Source organism: Belonocnema kinseyi, chromosome 10 (assembly GCF_010883055.1).
Source record: "Belonocnema kinseyi isolate 2016_QV_RU_SX_M_011 chromosome 10, B_treatae_v1, whole genome shotgun sequence".
In the NCBI taxonomy this organism is placed as follows: Eukaryota; Metazoa; Arthropoda; class Insecta; order Hymenoptera; family Cynipidae; genus Belonocnema; species Belonocnema kinseyi.
In genome coordinates this window covers 7699203-7718359 of record NC_046666.1, presented here as the reverse complement: position 1 = coordinate 7718359, position 19157 = coordinate 7699203, and positions in this window count along the sequence as shown.

Here is a 19157-nt window from a genome sequence, read left to right as displayed (position 1 = left end):
TTTAAAGTTCAAAATTTGACGATTTTTTGCAACTTTGAATGTTAATAATTTTCGATCTATTGAATATTTTGAAAAAAATAAAGAATCAACTTATTCTTTAAGGCTTCCTCTACCTATTAACCATAAGGAATGTCGGATTAACCAGTGGGAAGCCGTTGTTATTGATATTTACAAATAGCGTGTTTTGGCGTGTTTTGTTTCATCATGTTGTTATTTAGCAGCTCAAGTGCCATGTATTTCATTTTGTTTATGTCAGAAAAATGACACATGTAAAAATAAGTACAATGGTACTAAGGACTAGAAAGATGAAAAAAAAATTTTCGTCTTTTTTTATTCTGTGATATAAATGCATTTGAGATTTGTATTTGTTAGTAATGTTAAAGCAATAAAACTGTTGAAAGTGTATAAATAAAAACTGATGAACGATAAGAGGTAAAGAATGTTTTACTAATTGTAATAAGCCGAGATGAATCGCGTAACTTGAAGACTGATGATTGGACTTGCGAGCGCCAAGCAAGTCACACACACCGCGCCGCTGCGTTGTCGCGCGCCAAACACGCTATTTGTAAATATCAATAACAACGGCTTCCCACTGGTTAATCCGAGATTCCTTATGGTTAATAGGTAGAGGAAGACTTAAAGAATAAGTTGATTCTTTATTTTTTTCAAAATATTCAATAGATCGAAAATTATTAACATTCAAAGTTGCAAAAAATCGTCAAATTTTGAACTTTAAAAATTCATAACTTTTCAATTATGCATTTTATAAAAAAATGATAAGGGACCATTTCTTCTTAAAATGCCTCAAATTATCTAAAAAAAAATTTGTCCCATTGAAAAAAATCATTTTTTCATAATTGTTTAAACAATTGCGTTTTAAACAAAACCTAGGCACTTATCGCAAAATTAACCGGTACCATTGGATTCAGCGGGTCAAAATACATAAGACTACATAGTTTTTATCCTTTACCTCTTTAATGCATACGGGATCCTACCCAGCTCCTGGACTAAAATAAACGAATCAGAAACAAAAATTGAACAGTCAAATTTTCAGTTGAAACATTCATTTTGAACGAAAAAAAAAAAAAATTCCCAAGTAAAACGATGATTTTAAACCAAACTAAATAAATTCTCAAGTAAAAATGTAATAGTTGATATTTTAACCAAAAAGGATTTTAATTTTTAACAGAAAAGTATTGAATTCGACCAGAGAAGATTAGTTTTTAATAAAATACATTTTTCTCAGCCACATACATGAATTTTTAACTAAAAAAAGATCAATTTGTAGCAAAAAAATAGAATATTTATACTTACAATTTTAAAAAAATGTTATTTAAATTAAAAAAGATACAACTAAGCAGTTCAAGTACAACCAAGCAATTGAAAAAAAATATTCTTAAGCCTAAAGATTAATGTTTTACTAAAAAAGACGAATTTTTATCAAAAAGAGTTAATTCTCAATAAACAATCAAATTTTGGACAAATGACAAATGAATAACAAAGAAGTTCAACTTTTAACCAAGCATTTGAATTAAAACAATAATAATAAATTTCAAGCAAAAAAATGATTTTATACGGAAAATACGAATTTTTAATAAAAATAGTGATTTGACAACAAATAGTTGCATTGTGGATCAAAAAAGATGTTGGCCGAAAAAATTAATTTGCTATAAAAATACTAATTTTCAATAAGCTACTTAAATTTTAGCTTTAATTAGGATATTTAAACTTTAATTAAAAACATCAATTTTTCATTAAAAAGCAGATGGATTGATCAAAAATTGTTAAAATTTCATCCAAAGAGATTCATTTTTGATCAAAACGATGCATCCCCTACCAAACAATTAAGTTTGAGCAAATTAGACAAACTTTTAACCAAGTAGTTAAATTTTAAAGCAAATAGAATAATATTTTACAAAAAAGAATGAATTTTTATCAATAAAACTTAATTTTCAATAAATAGCTGGATTCTGGACTAGAGTAATTGAATTTTCAACCGAAATTTTTTACCAAAAAAGATAAATTTACAATAAAAAACATGAATTTTCAACTAAACAAAGATAAATTTTCGAACAAAAAGTTAAATTGTTAACTTCAAAAGATAAATTTTTAGCTTAAAATAGAATATTTACACCTTTAATTAAAAAGATTAATTTTTTAGAAAAGAAACATATAAAAAAAGTTAAATTTTTTACCAGGAATTAATTTTTAATTAAAATATAGCATCTCCAAACAAACAATTAAGTTTTGACAAATCAATTTAACTTTCAACCAAGTAATTAAATTTTGAAGCCGAAACAATAATCTTTTACTAAAAAAGACGAATTTTCATCAAAAAAAAGTAATTTGTCAACAAATCGTTGAACTTTTGACTATAGAGTTATTGAACTTTCAACAAAAAATGTCCAATCAAGCACATCAATTTTCTATAGAAAGGGACGAATTTTCAATTTAAAAAAATAAATTTGCAACCAGATAGCTCAAATCTCAACGAAAAAAGATAAATTTTAAACTTAGAATAGAATAATTACACTTTTAATCAAAATGATTAATTTTCTAAAAAAAAAATTTTAACAAAATAGTTTAATTTATAACCAACGAGATTAATTTAGAATTTTACACTAACAGAATGCATCTGCAACGAAAAAATTAATTTACAACAAAGTAGTTCAGCTGATTTTTGAAAAAAATTGTTATTTTTTTAACAGCATTTGTTTCAATTATAATTTATTTTTTAACATCGTTAAAACTAATAATGCACTTTTTCCGGTAGAGTTTTGATAGGGTTTTTTTATAAAATTTCCAATGTATTTTGAAAATTTTATACTATAATTAAAAATTGGAATTATAAAGGTTTCATAAATGACACTTTCCAAAAATATAAAGGAAATTTTCGTGGAAAAATCAGATTTTTTACGGGTTTAATTTTAAGAATATAAAACTTATGAACAATTAAATTATTATCATGAAACTTTAAAAATTTATTAAAAAAATAAATAAATTAAACCATTGCACAATTTTCCGTCAAACAGATTACAAAATAAAATTTTCTCTACTCACTTACTCAAGGTGCAACATAGATATAATTCAAGATTCCTTAAGCCTCAACATACCTGAAACAAAGAAACAGTAAATTTATTAGTAATAAGCCTCTTCAATTTCAATACTTTTGTATTAAAAATAGTATAAAATAAAATTGATTTGAATAATTTTTATGTTGAATATTGTGTAGTGTCGACTATTGGTATAATATTTGGAGATGCGAGAAAAAATTTGCCTCAGCCGGGATTTGAACCAGGAACGCCACCATCCATGAATGGAGCGTTAATCTTGCAAGATTGTTTAACGCCCCCTTCATGTATAGTGGCTTCCCTAGTTCGAATCCGGGCTGTGATACATTTATTCTCTTTTCTCCAAATATTAAAGCAGTAATCGACACTATTTAATATTTAAAATAAAGAAAATTAATTAATACCCTAGCCAAAAAAATAAAATCGTTTACTTTATTTTATCAAATACACGTAGGAATTAAAAAAAATAAGATACATGAGCTCAAATATCCCAAGATTCGGTTATATGAGTGTTTTATGATGGACTTTATGAAAATGTTCCCCACGGGTGGTGACGAAGCCGAAGATCCCGAGGGTCCTCTCCGCGCTTCCGTAATAGGTGATGTCCTCCACTACAAGCTCGAGAGTGTTTCTCGCGGATATTACCGAATAATTTAGGGATATTTCATTTCCCTTGATTCCGGCACGTTTACCACTCCATTTTAGGAGATCTTTACGACCCTACACGGTTTAAGATTTCCTTAAAAATCAGGATATTGCGACTTACCTGCACAAAAACAGGAAATGTGGTGCCAAAATTTGAGGGCCCGGAGCAAAAAACTCGCCCAGCACTCGTAAACGTATAATAGTATTTTTCGGTACAAGTGCGCAAAAATGGCAATGACTGTATGAGTGGGAAGGCGCCGAACGAATCCGAAGGCCACCTGAAAAGTTTCCATTTGGAATGCATAATACTGCGCAATGTACTTGACTGAGTACTCGCGCAATGAACCAGAAGTTCTAGGAATGATAAATCGGATCCACTTCCATGAGAGCTCTTGTTTATATATTAATGACAAACATTTCTATACGTTTTTTGAGTCACTAAATCCGACTCCTGGTTTGGTTTGACCAGGTCAGATTGACTTTCGTCCCTAAGCTAAAAAAAGTGACAAAATATTTCAACTTTCTTCACTTTGAGATTCAGAAAGAAATGCGATCTAACCAAGTCAAACCAACCCCGAACTCGTATTTAGCGACCCCAAATACGTATAAAAATGTTTGTCTCGTCTGATAGACAAGACTTTTTCTTTCTCGTGTTTCATCGTGTTCCTTTGCATAGGAACGCGAAGAAAAAAATTCTTGTCTACCAGGCGAGACAAATATTTCTATACGTTTTTGGGGTCGCTTAATCGGAATCTGGGGTTTGTTTAATTTCGACCAGATCGCATTTCGTTTCTAAACTAAAAAAAAGTGACGAAAAAGGTTCAACATTTATCACTTTTTTTGAGGTTAGAAACCGAATAGGATCTAACCGAATCTCACTAACCATGGATACGGATTCAGCGACCCCAAAATCGTATTGAAATGTTTGTCTCGTCTTTTTATGGTGTGCCTGTGCACAAGCACACCAAAAAAAGCATTTTCTGAATAAAAATAGCAAACCTTGATAGAGAAATAGCTCCACGTGAGTAAGACAACATTTAATTTAATATTTATACATTGGACCTTAGAAAAAATTAACCAACATTCAATTTGAAGAAACATAATGAAATGAAATTTGAATGTAATAACACGCCTTTACGGGCAAGAGCGTAAAGTTACTAAAAATAATAAAATTTAATTTTATATCGAAATAATAGAGTCAATATAATAATTATGTTTATGCGTAGTCAGAGAATTTTTTTGTGTAATTAAAAACTCAAAAATACTTGATACAGTTTACACTTAATTCGTGAACTTAAAATAAATTTTTCGACGCAAGAATAATTCAATTTTAATCGTTCATTTTCAACAATTAAAATTTCAATTTTCTTACATTTTTAACATAAGAAGTTTTAACTGTTAAAAATTAAATTATAAATTTTCTTTAATCATCAACAGTTCAAAATTTTTTCTTATTTTCAACGAATCAGAAGTTAATTTCTAATAATAAGATTTTCATATTCTGGAAAATTAATTTTCAATTTTCTTCAATTATTGATCAAATTAAATTTTCAACTAAGATGAAGAATCTTTAAGCGAAACAATGAATTTTGTAGAAAATAGTTCAACTTTCAACCCAAAACTTAAATTTAGAATCTAAGAAGATGATTTTTTAACGAAAAATCTAATATTTGATATTACAAACAAAAAAAGCTTTTGTTTTAAATTAGAAACAGTTAAATTCATTCAAAAAATACGAATTTTTAACGATATTCTTGAATTCTCAACTTAGAAAAATTAATTTTAAAACAAACAGTTAAATATTCAGTTAAAAAACTAATGAAAAAAATTTTTTTTTGCTAAAATAAATAAATTTTTAACTAAAAGTAAGATTATGAATCTTTATCCAACAAACTGAATTTTAAAGAAAGTAGTCTAACTTTCAACAGAGTTGAATTTTATACCTAAAAGGTTGAATTTTCAATGAAATACTTAAATTCTCAACTAAACCAAATTATTTTTCAACCAAACAATTCAATTTTTAACAAAATAGTTAAATTTTCAGTTAAAAAATTGAGTTTTAACCGAGAATATAAATTTTCAACAAAGATTATGAACCTTTAATAAAAAATAAATGATGAAGAAACAGTTAAATTTATATGAAGTATACGAATTTTCAACAAAATACTAGAATCCTTAACTAAAAAAAAGTAATTTTCAACTTAACAGTTTAATTTTCTGCCAAATAGTTCAATTTCCAGTTTAAAAAATTAATTTTAATCAAAAAAATATTTCCACAAAGAAGTATCGTTTTCAACCAAAAAGACGTATTTTCAACTAAACTTATGAATCTTTAACAAACAAAAATATATGAATTTTAAAGAAAATAGTTCAAATTTTAACTCTTTCATTTAAAAATTCAACCATTTTGTTGAACATTATTCCAATTTCGACAGAAACTTTCATCAGTTAAATTAAAAACTCGATTTTTAATTTGAAAATTTTTGCTAATAAATTTCGTAATCAGAATTAATCTCTTTCTTTTAAAAATTCAACTATTTTCTTGAACATTATTCCATTTTCGACGGAAGCTTTCATCTTTGAAATGAAAAACTCGGTTTTTAATTTGACCGGAAAAATATACACCTATAAAATATTTTCAAAATGTCAGCAGCTTACAATTAATAATTATTACAAGTTATTACTTAATGGACCCAAGTGGGGAACCTTACACAACGACTTCGTGAGGTTCTTCACTTGGGGTGATTGCTAGAGAGATTGATCAGAAACCTGGGTCGGAGCAGTGTTGTCAAACGAACGTGTTATTTACTTAAATACTCGTAGCATGAGAATTCTGGATCAATCTGAAAAATCTCTATCCCTTCCACGCACTACTCCTTTCCCCTGCCGAGTGAGTCACGCCTACCCCGAAAGGGAAATGGCCTAATGGTGTAATAATAATAGTAATAATAATAATAATAATAGTAATAATAATAATAATAATAATAATAATAATAATTACAAAAATCCAAATAACTTTGGATTTGATGAAAAGTCCAGAATGGAAAAAGGATAGCTTAAAATAAATGATGATTCTTAAGTATGAGAAAGCTTTCAATAATAAATTTATATTCTGTGTTAAAACTCAATTTTTTAACTGAAAATTTAACTATTTGGTTAAAAATCGAATTGTTTGGTTGAAAAATAATTTGTTTTAGTTGAGAATTAAAGTATTTTAATTAAAAATTCAACGTTTTAGGTAGAAAATTCGACTCTGTTGAAAGTTAGACTACTTTCTTTAGAATTCAGTTTGTTGGTTAAAGATTCATAATCTTACTTTTAGTTAAAAATTTATTTATTTTAGTAAAAAAAAATTTTTTTAATTAGTTTTTTAACTGAATATTTAACTGTTTGTTTTCAAATTAATTTTTCTAAGTTGAGAATTCAAGAATATCGTTGAAAATTCGTATTTTTTGAATGAATTTAACTGTTTCTAATTTAAAAGAAAATATTTTTTTGTTTGTAATATCAAATATTAGATTTTTCGTTAAAAAACCATCTTCTTAGATTGTAAATTCAACTTTTTAGTTGGAAGTTGAACTAATTCCTTCAAAATTCATCTTTTTGGTTAAAGATTCATAATCTCAGTTTAAACTTCTTTTATTTGTTTTTTTAAAATTTATATTCTGGGTTAAAACTCAATTTTTTAACTGAAAATTTAACTATTGGGTTAAAAATTGAACTAAAATTAGTTAAAAATTTCTTTCTTTTAGAGAAACATTTTTCGTTAATTAATTTTTGTAACTGAATATTCAATTGCTTGTTTTTAAATTAATTTTTCCTAGTTGAGAGTTTAAATATTTCATCGAAAATTCTTATTTTTTGAATGAATTTGAATGAACTTGATTAAATAGCAATAGAAAATGGAAAAAGCTAAAAAATGTAGAAACTTTGGCCAAGAGTCGAAATTTAAATGAAGGCAATTTTGTACTTATAGGGTGTGAGACTAATCGACAATTCTGTTTAGAGGCCGTGCATACATTAACTCATCCTTTTTGGTTGAAAATTCAATTGTTTTCTTAAAAATTCATTTTTTGACTTAAAAATTCTTTTTTTTTTGTAGAAATTTCATCTTTCTTGTTTAAAACTGGAAATATTTGATTAAAACTTCATCCTTATGATTAAAAACTAATCTTTTTCGGTTTCAAATTAACTTTTATGTTGAAAATTCACAATTTCGGGTTTGAAAATTTGTATTTTCGCCTCAAAAATGCACTAATTTTTCAGTTAAAGATTCGTAATTTTAGTTAAAAATTCATTCTATTTTCTTAAAATTCAACTATTTTGTTGATAACTCGTTTTTTTCTAGTTAGTTTTTATTGTAAATTTAACTATTTAACTTTTGTTTATAAATGTATATTTTTTAGTTAAAGTTATAATTATTTGGTTGAAAATGCTTGTATTTTGTTGAAATTTGACTTTTTGGTAGAAAATTAATCCTCTGTGCTGAAAATTTAACTTTTGACATGAAAAATGCATGAGATTTATTGAGAAGATGTATTTTTTGTTAGAAAATCGCGTTTTTTTGGATAAAAATGCAACTGTTTGGCGGAAAATTAGTTTTTTTTAGTTGAGGATTCAAATATTTTATTAAGAATTTCAATTTTTTTTATAAATTCAACTGTTTCTGACTTAAAATTAAATATTTTTTGGTTGAAATATGAATTATTAAACTATTTGTTAAAAATTAATTCATTTAGATTATAACTTCAACTTATGGGTTGAAAAGTAAACTATTTTCTTTAAAATTAATTGTTTTGGTTAAAGTTTCACAATTTTAGTTGAAAATTCATCTCTTTTGCTTAAAATAATACTACTTTGCTAAAAATTAGTTTTTTTTGTTTAACGTTTATTTTTTCATTGATAATTTAAATGTTTGGTTAAATATGCAACTGTTTTTGATTTAAAGTTAAATATTTTGTTAAAATTTGAACTACTTTCTTTAAAATTCATATATTTTTGTTTGTTAAAGATTCATAATTTTAATTGAAAATACGTCTTTTTGGTTGAAAACGATACTTCTTTGTGGAAATATTTTTTTCGTTAAAATTAATTTTTTAAACTGTAAATTTAACTATTTGGCAGAAAATTAAACTGTTAAGTTGAAAATTAATTTTTTTAGTTAAGGATTTTAGTATTTTGTTGAAAATTCGTATACGTCATATACATTTAACTGTTTCTTCATCATTTATTTTTTATTAAAGGTTCATATTCTTCGTTGAAAATTTATATTCTGGGTTAAAACTCAATTTTTTAACTGAAAATTTAACTATTTGGTTAAAAATCGAATTGTTTGGTTGAAAAATAATTTGTTTAAGTTGAGAATTAAAGTATTTTAATTGAAAATTCAACGTTTTAGGTAGAAAATTCAACTCTGTTGAAAGTTGGACTACTTTTTTTTTAAATTCAGTTTGTTGGTTAAAGATTCATAATCTTACTTTTAGTTAAAAATTTATTTATTTTAGTAAAAAAAAAAATGTTAATTAGTTTTTTAACTGAATATTTAACTGTTTGTTTTAAAATTAATTTTTCTAAGTTGAGAATTCAAGAATATCGTTAAAAATTCGTATTTTTTGAATGAATTTAACTGTTTCTAATTTAAAACAAAATCTTTTTTTGTTTGTAATATCAGATATTAGATTTTTCGTTAAAAAATCATCTTCTTAGATTTTAAATTCAACTTTTTGGTTGGAAGTTGAACTAATTCCTTCAAAATTCATCTTTTTGGTTAAAGATTCATAATCTCAGTTTAAACTTCTTTTATTTGTTTTTTTTTTTTAATTTATATTCTGGGTTAAAACTCTATTTTTTAACTGAAAATTTAACTATTTGGTTAAAAATTGAACTAAAATTAGTTAAAAATTTCTTTCTTTTAGAGAAACATTTTTCGCTAATTAATTTTTGTAACTGAATATTCAATTGCTTATTTTAAAATTAATTTTTCCTAATTGAGAATTTAAATATTTCATTGAAAATTCATATTTTTGAATGAATTTAACTCTTTCTAATTTAAAACAAAATCTTTTTTTGTTTGTAATATCAAATATTACATTTTTTGTTGAAAGATCATCTTCTTAGATTGTAAATTCAACTTTTTGGTTGAAAGTTGAACTAATTCCACCAAAATTCATCTTTTTGGTTCAAGATTCATATTCTCAGTTGAAAATTCATTTTTTTTTTTAAATTTATATTCTGGGTTAAAACTCAACTTTAAACTGAAAATTGAACTATTTGGTTAAAAATTGAACTAAAATTAGTTAAAAATTTATTTATTTCAGTAAAAAAATTTTTTTAAATTAGTTTTTTAACTGAATATTAACTGTTTGTTTTAAAATTAATTTTTCTAAGTTGAGAATTCAAGAATATCGTTGAAAATTCGTATTTTTTGAATGAATTTAACTGTTTCTAATTTAAAACAAAAGCTTTTTTTGTTTGTAATATTAAATATTAGATTTTTCGTTAAAAAATCATCTCCTTAGATTGTAAATTCAAGTTTTTGGTTGAAAGTTGAACTACTTTCTACAAAATTCATTCTTTCGGTTGAAGATTCTTAATCTTATTTGAAAATTCATCCTTTGTTAAAAATTGAACTATTTTATCAAAAAATTTTATTTTGGTTAAAAATTAATTTTTTATTAAATTATAATTTAAAATCTTCTTTGGCTGAAATATCAACTATTGCATTTTTTGTAAAAAATTGATATTCTGGGTTAAAACTCAATTTTTAAAATGAAAATTTAACTATTTAGTTAAAAATTGAACTGTTTGGTTGAAAACTAATTTGTTTTCGTTGAGAATTCAAGTATTTTGTTGAAAATTCAACTTGTTGGTTGAAAGTTGAACTAATTTCTTTAAAATTCATTTTATTTGTAAAAGATTCATAATCTTACAATTAGTTCAAAATTAATTTCTTTTGTTGAAAAATCTTCTTTTTTTTCATTAATTTTTTTTAACTCAATATTCAACTGTTTGTTTTTCAAATTACTTTTTCTTAGTTGATAATTTAAGTATTTCGTTGAAAATTCGTATTTTTTGAATGATTTTAACTGTTTCTAATTTAAAACCTAAAAGATCTAAAAGATCAAACTAGCTGTTCGAAATAGACGAGTGTTCATCAATATAGTTGATTTTACTACCCAAAAAAAGATGACTTTTCGGGAAAATGTAGATAAAATCAACAAAAGTGAAAAATTAATCTGGAAAATTCCGGGTTTTCCTCTAAACTCTAAGGTACTTCTTGGTGTTCAAAAATCTGGGCTATAGTTCCCGGTTTTCCCAGTCAGTGACCACCCGACTTCAAGTTGTACATTTCTTTAATTTTTTGTCACTTAATATATGTGGTTGACTTTCTTTTTTTAAGTCAAATATTCAGGGGTTAATGTTGATAATCGAACGATTTTTCGATCGCACCTGGTGTGATAATTCTGAAAAAAAGAACCTGAAAATAATGATGAGGAGAGTGGAGCTGAAAGGTAAACATAGAAACATAACCTACAATTTCTTGAGGTATTTGCAGATTTGCTTAATCTGGCATTAAATTGAACCAGCTATGGATCATAATATTATCACAAATATACAAAATGCACAAAATGTACAAAATGTATAAACGGATTTTAAGGTGAAACACTGGACAGTTAAAAACACACGAAATTGACTCATTTATCTGTCAGATTATATTTGTCACAAAATTGCTTGCTTCGGGATCGAACAGTAAAATACCAACAATCTCAATTCTAAATCTGCCTGAGTTAAAGCCGATTTCAGGTTGTGTGCGTGCGATATACCTACGAAAGCCACGCGACGCACACATGTTTAGGGTTGAGGGCCACTCATTTCCTCATGTCGGTCATTGTCGGTGGTGCAGTTTCTTTGCACACCGACCGAGTCCTGGAATCACTCGTGGATTTAAAACCGATATATATAAATTGATCTTTTTAATTGGGAGTTCTTGCATTTTGTTGAAAATTCGTCTGTTTAGATAGTAAATTAATATTTTTGTTTAAAAATTCAACTTTTTAGTTGAGAATTCTTGAATTTTATTGATATTTCGGCTTTTCTGATCGTAAATTAATCTTTTTATTTTTAAAATTCATCTTTTTTATTTAAAAATTCAACTTTTTGGCAAGGAATTCTTAAATTTTTCCAAAAATTTGTTCTTATTTTTCTGTAATAAATTAATCTTTTTGTTTAAAAATTTACCTGTTTAGCTTAAAACTTTACAGCAACTACTTTCTTAAACATAAAATAAAATATTGTTTCTTAAAAATTCAAATTTTTGGTTGAGGATACTTGAATCTTATTAATAATTCGTCTTTTTTGTAGTGAATTAATCTTTTTGTTTAAAATGTTATTCTTTTTCTTGAAAATTCAAATTTTTGGTTGAGAATTTTCTAATTTTGTTAAAAATTAATCTTTTTTGGTATAGTGTCAGAGAGAAATAGAAATATATCAATCAAATGACCATCACGGGTATACGGGCAAGTAGGGGGCGCCATGTTTCTATCAACTGATATTTCTAATGCATTGTGACTATCTAATTCTCTCTGAAACTACCAAAAAAGATTAATTTTTAACAAAATTAGAAAATTCTCAACCAAAAATTTGAATTTTCAACAAAAAGATTAATTCACTACAAAAAAGACGAATTATTAATAAAATTCAAGTATCCTCAACCAAAAATTTGAATTTTTAAGAGAAAATATTTTATTTTATGTTTAAGAAAGTAGTTGCTGTAAAGTTTAAACTAAACAGGTGAATTTTTAAACAAAAAGATTAATTTCTTACAGAAAAATAAGAACAAATTTTTGGCAAAATTTAAGAATTCCTTGCCAAAAAGTTGAATTTTTAAATAAAAAAGATGAATTTTAAAAATAAAAAGATTAATTTACGATCAAAAAAGCCGAAATATCAAGAAAATTCAAGAATTCTCAACTAAAAAGTTGAATTTTTAAACAAAAATATTAATTTACTATTTAAACAGACGAATTTTCAACAAAATGCAAGAACTCCCAATTAAAAAGATCAATTTTTAACAAACAAAAAATATTACTACCAAAAAATACGAATTTTTAATAAAATTCCAAAACACTCGAACAGAAAGTTTATTTCTCATCTAAAAAAGATGAAGTTTCAATCAAAAATACTAATTTAGTACCAAAACTCTTACTGGAACCTGCTCATAACTGGAAACATACTGCACTATAAAAAAACTATAATAAAAGAGCGAAATCAACGTTCTAAATTTTCATAAAATAATAATCTGAGAATCTAAGACAAAAAAGCGATATCTCGACGAAAATAAAGTATTTACAAATCAGGGCTCAAAATGAAAAAAAAGAATAATTATTCTTATAATTTCTACAGTATAGTTCAATTTTCAGTTAAAAATAATTTTCAGACAAAAAACGAAGTTTTATAAAAAAATTACAATTTTTATCCCAAAAAATGATTCTTTCAACTAAAAAGGTAAATTTTCAAACAAGCAACTCTCCCGAAAAGTCGAATTTTTAACTAAAAATTAAAATAGTTTACTTGTTAGAGAAATTTTTGTAAAGAAAAAGAAAAATTTTTAAAAAACAGCTAAATTTTTAACAAAGAAATTAATTTTTAACCAAAATACACTAATTTTCAAACAAGAAAATAGTTTTCTACCGCAAAATATGAATTTTTAACCACACAGTTGAACTTTCAGCTAAAAAATATCAATTTTGAAGCAAAAAAAGAACAATTTTTTAAACAGGAAAATTATTTTTCAATCAAAAAGATGAATTATTTACAAAAAAAAATCTTCAACCAAGAGAAGAATTTTTAACTAAATGTTTGATTTTTTGACTAAAGAAGACAAATTTGTAACTAAATATGGAATAGCTAAATTTTCCGTTTATTTACCTTGCAACCGTAAAAAAGCAAATTTTCACCCAAATAGTTAAATTTTCATCTAAAGAGATGAATCTTTAAAGTAAAAATAATTTTTAACCAATTACTTCAGTTTTTAAACACGTAGTTGTATTTTGAATAAAAAAAGTGAATTATTAATATAAAATGTAATAGTTGATATTTTCACCAACTTTAAAAAAAATTTGAATTCAACCAAAAAGGACGAATTTAAAAAAAGTGAGTTAATTTTTAAAGTATAAAATATCAATTTTTAGCTAAAAAAGAGCAGTTAATTTTTTAGTTAAAAAAATTAATTTCGAAACAAAATTTGCTTTTTTTAATAACAAAAGAGAAGAATTTTCAACCAATAAAATACATTTTCAATGAAACAATTTAACTTTCAATCAACTAATTGTTTTTAACACCAAAAAATAATCATTTTTAACAATAATCTTTCACCAAACAGTTAAATTTATTTATTTATTTATTTATTATTTGTATGCAATTTTTCTTCATTTCTTAAATTTGAATTTACCAGGAACTCTAACTAGAAAAGTCAGCGCCCTCTAGCAACTATTCCAAAAACAACTGGCCAACTGATAACGATTTATAATGAACATATTTATTGAATTTGGGGATAAAATTTATTTCGTTTTTAATTTTGTGTTTGGAAATAAAAATCGGACAAAAAAGCAGCAAATGGAATTCTTTTTAAAGAGAATTGTAGTTTCCTATTTTTTAATTTGTTCACAGAGCAACAATATATGTATAAACAAATAAAGTAACCAAATTTGCTATGTAAGCTATGTGAATTGTTAGTGAAGAAAAAATAAGGATAGAAACTAACCATTAACCGGAATTATTGCACCAGCATTCATAGAACATAATTAATTCTAATAATATTTAAGTAAATTATTATAAACAATGGTTATAAAGAAATTCTTATTAGTGTTATTTTCTCATCAAAAAAATGATTCGCTTTACGCTAGTTGACCATATTTTACATAAGAGTTATAATTTGTTACAAAAAATTAGTTTAAGTTAACAATTACTGTTTTTATAAACATTTTTGTACACAAATTATTTATAAACGGTTTTTCTCGTAGTTTAATTAATTTTTCTGACCAGAAGTGATTAACACTTGTCTTTCAAGCCATTTATATACTTTAAGCTTTATAAAATATAAACAATATAAATGTATAATATTAGTTTAATTAAAGCATCTCCCAGTCGGCCGTTTCCTCGTAGAAAAAAATTGTTCTTTCTTCAATTGTTATTTGAGTGACATTTTTTGCGATGAATAACTAACTAAATTTAATACAAAAATATCTATGTGATTGTTATGAAAAATTTTTTTAACAAAACTAAGATTTATCATTTTTACATGTAAAAAGGATGGTTTTTCTATTGAAATTACGAGATAATAAATTAAAAGTGATTCCAAAATTGGATATGGGACACTAAATAACTATTTCAGTTTTAACTCGATTTAGCGAATATCAACAATTCTGAATAAAAATTACAAAAGCGTCTTTTTTACTTATAGAAAATACGCTTTAAATTTAATGGGACTGGCTCCGTCTATAGATATCTTTTTTCAAAGCAAAAAAAAAGAGGATTATTTTTTTTGTGGATTCGCACAAATCTTATGTTGGGCCAAACAAAGTTGAAAATTTAATACCTAACTTCCGTCAATTTTCAGCTGCTGAAAATGATTAATATTTAACTAGGACACTTAAATTTTTACCGAAAAGATGAATTTTTAAACAAGAAGATTAACTTTTACACAAAAAAATTAAATTTCTACAAAAAAATACAATTTTTGAACAAAATACATGCATTTTTAACGAAATAGTTGAATTTTTAAATAAAGAAGACAAATTTTCAACCAATGACTTGAATTTCGAACTAAAAAACTAATAATTTTCAACTAAAAATAGAATAGTAACATTTTTAGTTCGAAAAATTGATTTTAAACCGATCATAAGAGTTTTTAACTAAAAAAATAAATCTTCAACTGAAACAGTTGAATTTTTAAAGAAACAATAATAAATTGTTACTAAAAAATATTAATTGTCAACTAAAACTTAAATAATTGAATTTTTAGATAAAAAAATTAATGCTAAACCAATCAGATGAATTCTTAACTCAAATTATGGAATATTCAATTGGAATAATTTGAACTTTCAGTTTAAAGAATCACTTTTCCACACACAAAAATAACTTAAAATATAGTTATATTTTTAAACAAGGTGATATCTTTTCAAACAAAATTGTAAATATTTGACTAGAAAATATAAATTTTAAACCGGAAAGATGAATTTTTAACTGAAATGATGAATCTTCAACTAGAATAATTGAATTTTTGAGAAAAAATATTAATTTTCAACCAAGAAAACTAATTTATACCAAAAAAAAAAGAATTTTTAACTAAAAAGGATCATTTTCAAAGCAAAAATTGATTAATTACATTTTTAATCAAAAAATGAATGTTCAACTAATGAGATGAATTTTTAACTAAAATTATGGAATAGTTAAATTGTCAGTTAAGGAATTTTTTTACAATGTAGATAAATTTTCGACAAAACTAGTTTAATTTTTAAATAAAAAATATCAATTTTCAACCAAATAGTTCATGTTTCATCCAAAAAAGATACTGAATCTTAACATCAAAAAAGGATTTTCTGCAAAACAGCTTATTTTTTACTATAGTAGTTAAATTTTCAGTTTAAAATATTTATTTTCAAAAAAGCATTTATATTTTCAACCAGAGATGAAATTTCAATTAAAATTATGAATTCAAAAATTCCCTGATCCAAGCGAAATTATATTTATTTACCGAACCTGTTTCTACATGTTTAAAATATTATAAGTTCGATTATAAAACATAAATTATTTAATTAATAATATATATTAGAGTAAGGTCAGATAATCTGGAAAAGCCTAAAAAGTTTGAATTAATATTTCCTTAAAATGTAAACACCAAGTTATTTTTTATTCAAAATCTCATGCTTTTTTATTGTTTACAATGTTTCTTATACTTTATAAAAACCAGGTATCATCTTCAATATCGTGGACAGCCTAAAACGAGAAAAGTAAATAAATATAATTTTTATTCATTGATAGCATTTTTAGTACGAAGTTTTGTTAGAACAAGGTCAATATTTTTATTTTAAATATTTTTCACATGCCGATGATCACACATTTTTTATCGAGGCAAGGAAATAGTTCTTTCCTATCAAATAAAATAACAACTCCCACCTTTTTAGATATTCCTAACAACATAAAATGTACCTTTTGTATATAAATGGCAAGAATACTGAAGAAATATTATCTCTTTTTATCAATCTGCAATCAATTGGCAGAAATAATAAGAAATAAAATTTAAATTTAATAGCACGCCTTTACGGGAAAGAGCGTATTTATGTACCTGAAGTTCTAAACGTTAAAAATGAACGAAATATTTTTCGACATTTCTATTTTGCTCAAAAATATTGTTTCAACTGCAATTTAAATTATGCATTAAATTTGTTATTAAATAATAAATCATTTTCAATACAAATAAAGAAACATTTTAGCATTTTCTTTGGTTTAAAAAGTCATCAATAAAAAATTTCGTTCATTTGAACGTTCAGAACTTCAACCACACCGTAAAGTTACTAATAATAATCAAATAAAATTTCATATTAGAGGAAGAGGGTCAATATGGTTACTATATTTGGGCGCAGTCAGGAGAAAAATTTGGTTGTGGAATTAAAAACACTAAAATAATCTATCCAATTAAAACTTAATTCGTAAACCCAAAATAAATTCTTCGACGCAAGAACCATTCAATTTGAATAGTTCATATACCTGGAAATTTATTTCAAGCTGGAAAGCGCAGAGAAAATCAATTTATACTCTTTTCAGATTTTCTTTTTATAAAACAAAGTTTGTACATTTTATTTTCAACAATTTAAAATTTAATTTCTAAAGATAAGATTTTCATCGACTGAAAAATCAATTTTTAATTTTCTTCAATTCAAACTTGCGCTCGCTCACAAGTTTGAGCGCGCCTAGGACGCGCGACTGTCGGTTCTCGCGCTTCGCGCTCGATTATGTATTTACCTCGCGCTACGCGCTCAGTCTTTATATTTTTGCACATTCTTGCACAAACCTTTTACAATCAAGGCTCAACGGACCGACAACTGTAATTTTGTCGTTGTAAACACTCTTTTGTTAAAGCTCTTCCGGCTCTAACGAACACATTCTCATCACGTATCTCGTGCTTCGCACTCGATTTTGTCCAAAGTGTCAACTTTTCTACATTACACACAATACTTTTATATCAAATATAATACATTTTTCATGTAACTCTGCCTGCGATTGGTTACTCAAATATTGCAAAATAAAGAGCAAATTGTGTTTATCACGATTATTTTTATGTTTATTTCTTATTTTGCTTTAAATTGTATTCGAAGCTGCACTGAAACATGTATTATTTAAATAAATTTATATAATTACAATTCATAATATGCACAAAAACTGAATCATAATAATTCTTATTTCCTTGTTTTTATAATTTTTTTTATATTTTTTATCTTGTTTTTTACGATTGAAGAAAACCTACTGCGCATTTGCACAGAGTCTAATACAGAAACCTATATATAGTGCTTTCTAGGATTCTATGTCCTCTTTCTTCTTTTCTTTTCCCAAAACTTTAATTTTTAAATTTTTAATCTTATTTTTTATGATTAAAAGAAAATCTAGTGGTCCTATCGAAAAATGATTAATAATAAATTTATAGATCTTTTTAAACGAACAACTGTTGTCTGTTAATTTTAGTTCGTATTTGTGTCATTTTTTTTTAAATAATACTTTTATTTTGAATGTTATTTTTCATGATATTTTTCCTATCGAATAGTGATTTATTATAAATTTGTAGCTCTTTCCAGGGCGCGCAATTTTAGCTTATTCATTTTTTCTTATCTTGCATAGTTTGACCAAAACATGGACTTTTGGATTTATCATTATTTTTAGTACGATCAAATTTAGAATTTTCAACTGTTTGACCAAATTAAAAAAAGTTGTTATGATAATCTTGTAGGGCTTTCAAAAAGCAATATTCTTATTTTATTGACTTTTTGCATATCATGCATTGTTTGGCTTGAAATGTTCATTTTATTTTTTTTATTTTTTCATTTTGAAAATGATTCAACACTAATAATTTTCTTTTTATAGCAAAAAGTCATGGGGATAAATTATTTGAATTTCTGAGTGCTATGAATAACCCTACATAGAATTTCAAAATCTTGGAAAAATGTGGTTTCAAAAATTTTTGGTACAATCAAATTTAGAATCTTCAACTTTTCGACTAAATTAAAAAAATTTTTATGATCATCTTGTAGGACTTTCAAAAATCAATGTTTTTCTTTTCTTGACTTTTTTCATATCATGCGTTGTTTGGCTTGAAATGTTCATTTTATTTTTTTTATTTTTTCATTTTGAAAATGATCCAACACTAATAATTTTCTTTTTATAGCAAAA